General features: G+C 42.5%; 1 pseudogene; it reads right to left on the bottom strand.

The window, feature by feature from the left end:
* Positions 1-4,552: 4,552 nt before the first annotated feature.
* LOC147423765 (large ribosomal subunit protein eL43z pseudogene) lies at positions 4,553-4,840 on the bottom strand (annotated as a pseudogene).
* Between the last annotated feature and the right edge of the window lie 6,170 nt (positions 4,841-11,010).

Here is an 11,010-nt window from a genome sequence, read left to right as displayed (position 1 = left end):
TGCCTCAGCAGGATGACCGAGTTGCATCAGTGGGGATGCCCAGCCAGTTAGTGGAACCATTCATAGAAACCACAGATAGTACTGTGATGATGTCCACCCCATGCACACCAGCTCCCCCTTCTCTTAGGAGCTTTCTTGCAGTGGCAACAACACCCAAGAAGGATCCTCTCGCCCATCAAGAAGCAAGAATCTCAGCCCTTGAGGCCCATAATCAGGAGCTCATTGGGAAAAATGTTGCTCTCAAGAAACACCTACAGAAGCTTGAGAATGCAAGAGAAATAGAGATTCAAGCTCTCCTTGTGAAAGCACGAGAGGTCAAAACATCCCTCAATGAATCTGTGTCGATAGTCCAGAAGGAACTTCACAAAGTAACCCATTGCATCATGAAGAAAATTGACATCGAGCTACAAGCGGCTGTTCAAGAACGCCAGCTTCAAGAATCCCTTGGTCTCGAAGTTAGGATCGGGGGGCTCCTATCACCATGGTCTACTGTCGAGGATACTCTCAAAGAAGCAATCTTCAAGCTCAATGACATACTTCAACCATTCACTATTGAACCCAGCACAGTCTCTTGGATCAACGACACAAATAGATGCTTACCATTCGGGCAATGCATCCTTACTTTCAAGGACAAAGACGAGCATTCGAGGTTGTTACATCAATCTCGCCTCCTCAAGGGAAAGAAGCTATGGATTGAATTGACGACAAACCAACTCAAACTCAAAGCAAGCAAACTCAAAAAGACGCACAACGCTCACACACAAGGCAAATGGGCAGTCCATTGAAATGGACAGGCTATCATCCAGGATTTTCGAACTCCGAAGAAGACCTCGCCGCAATCAGCTGAAGATATCTCTTAGGTTTATCTTTTAAATTTCTTTCTAGCGCCCCTTATTCTTGTCTTATGTCAACCGGCTAGTGCATCCCTAAATATGATTTCCCAAAAGCTAGAATTTTCCATCCAATCTATATCCTACCCAAATGAGCTGTATCAATCATATGAGGGAGCCACTTTGTAATGTTTTATTTGGTCCCATAAGTCATATTTGACTTAAGAGGATGATAATCAAATCTCTCTCTCTCTCTCTCTCTCTCTCTCTCTCTCTCTCTCTCTCTCTCTCTCTAGTGGACAACAGTTCACTCTTTTGATCATAACTTCCTCATCCGAACTCCGATTTGGGTGATCTATAGCCTCAATCAAAGAGCACAAAGCCCTCTATCCATTGATGTAAAGAAAGAAATTTTCAGATTTATGGAAGGCATGTTTGTAACAGCATTTCCGAAGTGATTAGGTTTAAGAAAATTGACTCTCATCTCTTATTTTACATACAATGTCTTGCGGCACTAGCAAGGGTTCTTCTTCTTCAACAAGGTCCACAACCAATGTGGAAAATGATCCAAGACCTCCTAAGTGTGGAGATAGCAACACAACCACCCAACCAACGACATCAAAAACCATGATCATGGCATACTTGGTATCATTGCAAGAGACCGTAAACAAACAAGGCGAAGACTTACGAGCACTTGCAATGGAGAATGGCACACTAAGGGTACTTGTGGTTAAGAATGAGAATCTCAAGAGGACACTTGAGATGCAAACAACACATTTGATGCAGCTTGAAGAGGAAGTCAAGGAATGTAAACGCTCTCTTGTGGACTTGAATGCTTTGAAGGAGTGGATGAGCAAAGTAGAGCATGACCATGTATTGAAAGAGGGAAAATTTGACACCATGAATCGGGATGTATGTGACATGAAAAATGTATGCACAAACAAGTCTTGGGCTGATGTATGTGGTAGCAATGTGGTTTCTAATTCCTCGCTCATGCAAGATATGGCTCAAACAAAGAATGTTGAGAATGTGGATGTGGAGGAGTTGAAGGAACGGGAGCGATGTTCCAAGAACATTGTTATTCGTGGAATTCCTGAAGAGAAGCTAGAGACGCATCCTTCTCTTGCCATTGTTATTGGAGATTTCTTCAAAACCCACTTTGGCATGTCCGGAGTTACGGTCTATGGAGCACATAGAGTGGGGAAGCAAGGAGCTCCTCGCTCGGGAGAACGACCAATTGTATGCACCATGCCGGATGAGACCAAGCGAAAGATTATCTTTGATCTAGTTGGATCAAAGTCATTTGCATACATACAACGCATTGATTCAAAAGAAGAGAATAAGATGGGAAGTAAAGCAACAACTTTTTCAAGTCCAAGAAAAGGCACATGCATGTGGAAGATTTTAGAGAAACTTGAGGGGCAAGCAATTGAGAATTTTGGTAACTTGAGTCTTGTGGATATGTACATACATTGTAGGCAATTATATGAGCAAGCAAATCCTGAAAAAATGCCATTTTATGGTTCCCTCCCATGTATGCCGTCTTTTTTTACAATTGAGGATGTATGCGGTGGGCTTGAAAAGTTGGCCACTCGCAAAGCGGGAGATCTTCAAGGTATCAAGCCGGAGATGATCAAATGGATTGGAGATTTTACCCATGAATGGATGTGTGATATGGTCAACCTTGCACTTCAACATGGTATGCCTTATGATTGGAGTACTAATTGGGTTAAGCGTTTGCACAAAGGAGGGGATATAAAGAATGTAAACAACTACCGGACTATAATGATTGGGTCTCTTATAACAAAGTTGTTTGGGTGCATAATGGAGATGAAATTGGGTGATTGGGCTAAAGATAATGACAAGCGTGCAAAGGGACAAGCGGGTTTTTGTCGATGTCGTAGCACCATTGATCATCTTGTCACTCTTCGTGTTCTCATGGAGGAAAGTCGGTTGAAAGGCAAGTGATTGTATTGTTGTTTTGTGGACTTTAAGAAAGCCTTTGATATGCTTCCATGTAACAATTTGTGGAGAAGGATGGAAGAACTCCAAGTGCCAAGTGAGTTTATTCTTGCGGTTTCTCGAATCTATGAGAAGGTGATTTGTCAATTGCGCATGGGAAGAGAAATTTCAGAAATTTTTGTAAGCACTATTGGGGCTAAACAAGGGTGTCCATTGTCACCAACTCTCTTTGGTCTATGCATCGATCAATTGGAACAAATGGTACTTGACTTTATGCAAGAAGAAGGCATTGAAGAGGTCACTATTTGCAATGTGTTAATCATGCTTTTATTGTATGCAGATGATGTAGTGCTTCTAGCACACACTGTAGAAGATGCACAAAAGCTTATGGTTGTCCTTGAGAACTTTTGCTTGCATAGTGGGCTGATTGTGAACAAATCCAAGACAAAGGTTATGCTTGTGAAAACCAACCACAAGGAGAAGCCATGCACTGTGTACAACAATGAGACGCTTGAAGTGGTTGAGAGCTTTAAGTACCTTGGCCTTAAGGTTCCGTCCAATCACAAGTGGCATGAATGTGCTATGCATCATTTGGAAGCGGGAAAGAGAGCATTTTATGCATTTGAGAACATGTGTAATGCGGGAAACATCAAGTGTTGGGTTCTCAAGAAGTATCTTTTTGATGCATTGGTGACACCGGTTCTTCTTTATGGAGTTGAAGTGTGGGGCGGGAGCATCTCAAAGTCTACTTGGAAAGAGTTTGGGAATGTCCAAAAGCGTTCTCTTACAAACTTTCTCCAAGTGAAGACACAAACACCACATGTGCTCCTACTTCTTTAGTCGGGATGTCTTCCAATTGAGGTTATGGGCATGGAAAGGGTTGTGGAGTACATGATAAAGATGTGTCAAAACCCCTCACATCGACTTCCTACAATTGCATGGGAAGCAAGCAAAAAAGTTCAAAAGACGCATAAAAGCAAGATCTTGAGCACGCGATGGATGCAAGGCATAAAGAAGTGGTCTGGGAGATGGGATGCATTACACTTGCTACATGATGCTTCAATTGACTCCCAAGTGAATGAAGCTTTTCTACATCGCCAATGTATTACGGCTTGGGAGAAATCGTGTGGGTCACGCTTCATACATTACACCACCCATATTGCCCCCAACTACAAAACCATGTTCTTCGCTGAAAGAGGAAATCGTACTCATAGTTACATGATTGAGCCTATCCCATTGTCGGTGATACGCACTATCGCAGCCATTCGGCTTAGCTCCCATTTCCTTCGATGCGAGATAGGGCGTTGGGGCAATGGAGAAGAGTCAAATCCACTGTGCACATTATGCTCACTGCAAGTTCGAGAGTCTGAGTACCACACACTACTAGAGTGCTCAGCTTTTGGTCACATCTGAACTTGCTTCTCTCACATTTTCAGCCATAACTTAGACCTACACACTTTCCTCTCCCAATCAAAGTGTGGGCTCTCCATTGCGACTCTCATCACCACAATTTTGGAGCATCGAGAGTCACTCATTAGCCATACACATACTACATCACATGTAGCTTTTGTTCCATAGGTCATATTTGACCTCTGAGGACGATAATAAAATCTACCTATCTCTCTCTCTCTCTCTCTCTCTCTCTCTCTCTCTCTCTCTCTCTCTCTCTCTAACACTTATGTCTTTTGCTCCCCCTCTCTCTCTTCAAGAGGTTTTCATATACCAAAATTTGCACAATTGCAGTTACAGTTCGAGTATGCCTACATGCACTCAAATGAGCAGTGCTCCCTCAATCGCCTGATGGTACTACGAACGATCATAGCATGGAAAATATTCAATGTGTGGGTACCACCGGCATTGATCCTGCTGAAGTCCTTGTAAGACCGGATTCCAATGGCTTTCCTCTTCACCGCAAACTTCCCACAAAATTCATAGAACTACTTTGAAGGTTGACTGACGTGCATCATCTAGATTTGCTTCCTCAAACTCGAACCATGACGGGTTCCATATTTGCCAACAATGCGTGCCTTCTTTGTTCTCTTCGACATGGCTCTTGTAGACGTGAATCACAAGTGCAACACTCCCACATTTGTTGCCCAACCATGTAGCATGGGAAGGAGGGAGAGGAGGAGTTGGTCTGAGAGAGGGGACGAGGGAGAGGATAAGGGTAGCAAAAGAGGGTGAGGGACGGGAGGCTCGCAACCTCAAGTGTTTGGTATGGAGGAATGTTTTATTTAAATTCTTGAGTATGCATGCACGATTTTTTTAAAATGGTGGAAAGCAGTGAATCAAAGAAAATCCCTAGTGGAGTTTTTGAAGGAAAGGCCACCGAACTCAGTCTCCCTCTCTCTCTCTCTCTCTCTCTCACACACACACACACACACACACGCACACAACTGGCTCTCTTTCTCTCATAAGACTTGCATGAAATCTGTGATTCTGTGGACAGTTCTCTTCTCTTTCTCTCCTTCTCTCTTGTTTGATAATGCAATTGAGGCAGTAGCCTGTCCACACATCTCTCTCTCTCTCTCTCTCTCTCTCTCTCTCTCTCTCTCTCTCTCTCTCTCTCTCTCTCTCTCTCTCTCACGATGAGAGGTGCATGGCAACCTGGGTCTGATGTTATGACCAAAGGCAACAATATTGTGAGGCCGAGGCGATAAGCACGAGGAGGTCATGGCGAGGTGATGAGGGAATCTTTTAATGGCATCTCTCAACGAATGCAATTTTTTAAAGAAGCAGCTATTATATGAGTATAATGTATAAGAGTGTCTATGAAATGAGCATTTCAAAACTTCTCAAATCAATCTGCGGCACCGCGGACTGTTTGCAGGAGGTTTTGGACCTCTGTGAAAGAGAGAGAGAGAGAGAGAGAGAGAGAGAGAGAGAGAGAGAGAGAGAGAGAGAGAGGAAGAGAGAGAGTGAGCAAGCTGCAGGCCGAGCATTGGCTTTCAATTAAGCATTTCAAAACTCCTCACACACACACACACACACACACTATTGTTCTCTCTCTCTCTCTCTCTCTCTCTCTCTCTCTCTCTCTCTCTCTCTCTCTCTCTCTCTCTCTCTCTCTCTCTCTCTCTCTCTCTCTCTCTCTCTCCTCTTAAATAGGTCCAAAAGCTCCTGAAAACAGTTCGCGGCGTGCGGACTGTTTTCAGGAGCTTTTGGACCTCTTTAAGAGGAGAGAGAGAGAGAGAGAACATCAGTGTGTGCGTGTGTGTGTGTGTGTGTGTTAGAGAGAGAGAGAACATCAGTGTGTGTGTATGTGTGTGTTAGAGAGAGAGAGAGAGTCGTGTGAGATTGTCGACCTTGTAGCTCATAGCTGCTCACGACCAACTGCTTCACCATCGCCATGGCTAATTTTTCATCACGCAATTTGTTGTTGCTGTTGGTGCTTGCTTGCATGGTTTGCCAGAGCGGCCTGTAGCGAGTCGATGATGCATGAGGGCGAGGGCAAAGGCGACCATGACACCAATGACCACCATGATGACAAGTGATGACCATGATGATGTCGACGACAAGCATGGCCATGATGACAAGTATGATCAGTACGGGCACAAGGGTGGTCATTTCTAAACCTTGAGTGTAGGAAGTTGAAGCTTTAATGTAATCTCTAATAAAATAACGAGCCCCCATTTGCTAGTCATTTTCCACCTCTTTTGATACACCTCTCATGTATTGCAATGATGTCTCTAGTTCAAACCCGCAAAATGTCTTTTTTGGATTGTTGAGAGAGAGAGAGAGAGAGAGAGAGAGAGAGAGAGAGAGAAATGAAATGAAATGTTATATTAAACGCCTTTTATAAGGCCAAAATGACCTATGAGACCAAACTCATACAATCCTTGTGGATCTAATCCAATGTCTTGGTACAAAAAATCGTCGGATTGAAATCATCATCATCATCATCAATTCCTAAGGATGCCTGACATCGGGTGTTTTTCAAGAAAGTATTGCATCGGTTGCTAAAGAGCTTTGTGAATGTCTGCCTCTTCCATATCGTGCTAGAGTAGTCAAGGATCCCCACCTTTATAAGCACGGAGGGAGACGCACTCACCATTGTTCATCATCCTGCTTTCCCATTCTTTATATTGTCTTCTTTTGCACACTCTTCTATGCATGCCTTCTCTGGCACGATGATTGATCAATCTAGCAGAGAGCAGATCTTGGAGATCTAAGAAGCTTTCAATCCAAGAGATGATCAATGAAGTGGATTTGGATGGCAATGGAATGATAAATTTTCCTGCGTGCTTGAATTTGATGGCTCACAAGATGAAGTTTAGTGCCTTTGAGGAGGAGTTGAAACAAGCATTCAAGGTTTTGAATAAGGACTAGAATAGGTTTAATTATGTTGCAGAGATTCGCCATGTGATGACAAATCTAGAAGAGAGGTTGACAAATGAAGAGGTTGATGAAACGATGTGATGGTGTTGGACATGTGAATTACGAGGCATTTGTGAGGATGATGATCTCAAAGTAGTGCTTTTGACATGTGTAAAAGTTAAACGATGCAAAATTCAAACCTTCGTGTTGCTTTGGAGTGGCACCATTCTTCTTGTTGTTATAATCCACCATCATATAGAGCAGTTGTGGCTTAATTGTTTGCCACACTTCAAATATGACATTATTTCATTGTTGTCTGGATTCGTTGAGAGAGGAGAGAGAGAGAGAGAGAGAGAGAGAGAGAGAGAGAGAGAGAGAGATAGATAGATTTTATTATCGTCCTCGGAGGTCAAATATGACCTATGGGACCAAAGTTACATGTGATGTAGTATGTGTATGGCTGATGAGTGACTCTCGATGCTGCAAAATTGTAGTGATGAGAGTCGCAATGGAGAGCCCACACTTTGGCTGGGAGAGGAAAGTGTGTAGGTCTAAGTTATGGCTGAAAATGTGAGAGAAGCAAGTTCGGATGTGATCAAAAGCTGAGCACTCTAGTAGTGTGTGGTACTCAGACTCTCGAACTTGCAGTGAGCATAATGTGCACAATCGATTTGACTCTTCTCCATTGCCCCAACGCCCTATCTCGCATCGAAGGAAATGGGAGCTAAGCCGAATTGCTGCGATAGTGCGTATCGCGAACAAGGGAATAGGCTCAAGCATGTAAGTGTGAGTACGGTTTCCTCTCTCAGCGAAGAACATGGTTTTGTAGTTGGGGGCAATATAGGTGGTGTAATGTATGAAGCGTGACCCACCGGATTTCTCCCAAGTCGTAATACATTGGCGTTGTAGAAAACCTTCATTCACTTGAGAGTCAATTGAAGCATCATGTAGCAAGTGTAATGCATCCCATCTCCCAAACCACTTCTTTATGTCTTGCATCCATCCCGTGCTCAAGATCTTGCTTTTATGCATCTTTTGAACTTTTTTGCTTGCTTCCCATGCAATTGTAGGAAGTCGATGTGAGGGGTTTTGACGCATCTTTATCATGTACTCCACAACCCTTTCCATGCCCATAACCTCGATTGGAAGAGATCTCGACTCAAGAAGTAGGAGCATATATGGTGTTTGTGTCTTAACTTGGAGAAAGTTTGTAAGAAAACGCTTTTGGACATTCTCAAACTCTTTCCAAGTAGACTTTGAGATGCTCCCGCCCCACACTTCAACTCCATAAAGAAGAACCGATGTCACCAATGCATCAAAAAGATACTTCTTGAGAACCCAACACTTGATGTTTTCCGCATTACACATGTTCTCAAATGCATAATATGCTCTCTTTCCCGCTTCCAAACGACGCATAGCACATTCATGACACTTGTGATTGGATGGAACCTCAAGGCCAAGGTACTTAAAGCTCTCAACAACTTCAAGTGTCTCGTTGTTGTACACAATGCATGGCTTCTCCTTATGGTTGGTTTTCACAAGCATAACCTTTGTTTCGGATTCATTTACAATCAGCCCACTATGCAAGCAAAAGTTCTCAAGGACAACCATAAGCTTTTGTGCATCTTCTAAAGTGTGTGCTAGAAGCACTACATCATCCGCATACAACAAAAGCATGATTACCGCATTGCAAATAGTGACCTCTTCAATGCCTTCTTCTTGCATAAAGTCAAGTACCATTTGTTCCAATTGATCGATGCATAGACCAAAGAGAGTTGGTGACAATGGACATCCTTGTTTAACCCCAATAGTGCTTACAAAAATTTCTGAAATTTCTCTTCCCATGCGCAATTGACAAATCACCTTCTCATAGATTCGAGAAACCGCAAGCATAAACTCACTTGGCACTTGGAGTTCTTCCATCCTTCTCCACAAATTGTTACGTGGAATCATATCAAAGGCTTTCTTAAAGTCCACAAAACAACAATACAATCGCTTGCCTTTCAACCGACTTTCCTCCATGAGAACACGAAGAGTGACAAGATGATCAATGGTGTTATGGCATCGATGAAAACCCGCTTGTCCCTTTGCACGCTTGTCATTCTCTTCAGCCCAATCACTCAATTTCATCTCCATTATGCACCCAAACAACTTTTCCATAAGAGACCCAATCATTATAGTCCGGTAGTTGCTTACATTCTTTACATCCCCTCCTTTATGCAAAGGCTTAACCCAATTAGTACTCCAATCATAAGGCATACCATGTTGAAGTGCAAGGTTGAACATATCACACATCCACTCATGGGTAAAATCTCCCGTCCATTTGATCATCTCCGGCTTGATACCTTGAAGATCTCCCGCTTTGCGAGTGGCCAACTTTTCAAGCCCACCGCATACATCCTCAATAGTAAAAAAAGACGGCATACATGGGAGTGAACCATAAAATGGCATTTTTTCAGTATTTTCTTGCTCATATAATTGCCTACAATGTGTGTACATATCCACTAGACTCAAGTTACCAAAATTCTCAACCCGCTTGCCTCTCAAGTTTCTCCAAAATCTTCCACATGCATGTGCCTTTTCTTGGACTTGAAATTCTTGTTGCTTTACTTCCCATCTTCTTCTCTTCTTTTGAATCAATGCCTTGTATGTATGCAAATGACTTTGATAGTTGTCTTTGTCCATAGTTGCATCAAGCTTTATCAAGGACTTTCGAGCATCTTGACATTCTTTATCAAACCACCTTTTGCGTGATCCATCTTTGTTGATACCATGGAGATGCTTTATGGCAAAGCATTCTTCCGCACAAGAACAAATAGCTTTCTTGAAAGCTTCCCATTTAGTTTCCAATGGTGCATCACATTGAAGCTTTGTCATTCATAATTTTTGCTCAACCATTTCAATGTACATTGGTGCCCGTTTGAAATCCATACATAGTGATAACTTCTCTTTCCTTTGGCTGAGATTATCATGCTTAGTTGCTTCTCCACATGACAGGTCAATACATAAGGTGCGATGGTCGGATTCCGGGGTCCATTGACCAAACATAAAACTCTTTATGCGTTACATGATGGCTTCAGAGAGTAGCATATAGTCAATCACACTATCCCCATTATGTCTTCTACATGTAAATCCATTGGTTCCACTCCACAAAGATACACCATTGGCAATGAGCATACCCGTGCTATTACACATGTGTAAAAGTAACTTTCCATAGTGATCCGGCTCTTTCTCATCCATTGAAGTACGATCATACAAGTGAACTTCCTCCAACTCCCTTGAAATGTATGGCATATCAAATTGTTGAGTATCATGTTGCAGTGTTTTTGTGCGAGCATTCATATCCCCAAATACAATAACATCACCTTCACCTTTGAAATAAGCAATGTCCTCTTCCAAATCAGAAAATGGTTGATCTCTATCCATGCAAGCATAAAAGGGAGAATCTTGATGAGGAATGTAGCAACCGGCTACAAAAATGGGTGCTCTTTTTGGTGTCATAATTTTCAGCCATACATAACGTTTGTACTTGTCATCTTTCACAATTGATACAAAATCTTCCAATCCTTTCTTAACCATACATGCTAACCCTCCTTGTCCTCTTCGTTGCTTGAGATTCTTTGACCACATCAATGAATGTACATTGTAATCCTCCAAGCCGTTAATCATTTGTGTATCATGCTCCCAAGTTTCAACAAGAAGTACAACATCGACTTTGCTTGTTAGTTCATCAATGCCAACCCTCGCATTCCATGGGTATCCATTACAATTCCAAAAGCATATTTTCAATTGTAACTCGGTCTCATAGGTCACGTATCCCTATTTGCTTGAGAGACTTGCCTCCTCCTTGGGCACATTTTCTTCATGAGAGATCTCCTTGTTTTTATTATTCTTTTCCTCA

This window comes from Adiantum capillus-veneris, chromosome 26, assembly GCF_014529385.1.
Source record: "Adiantum capillus-veneris isolate H3 chromosome 26, ASM1452938v2, whole genome shotgun sequence".
NCBI classification, from domain to species: domain Eukaryota; kingdom Viridiplantae; phylum Streptophyta; class Polypodiopsida; order Polypodiales; family Pteridaceae; genus Adiantum; species Adiantum capillus-veneris.
The sequence above is the reverse complement of the archived record's forward strand: the minus strand, read 5'-3'. Positions and strand labels throughout refer to the sequence as shown.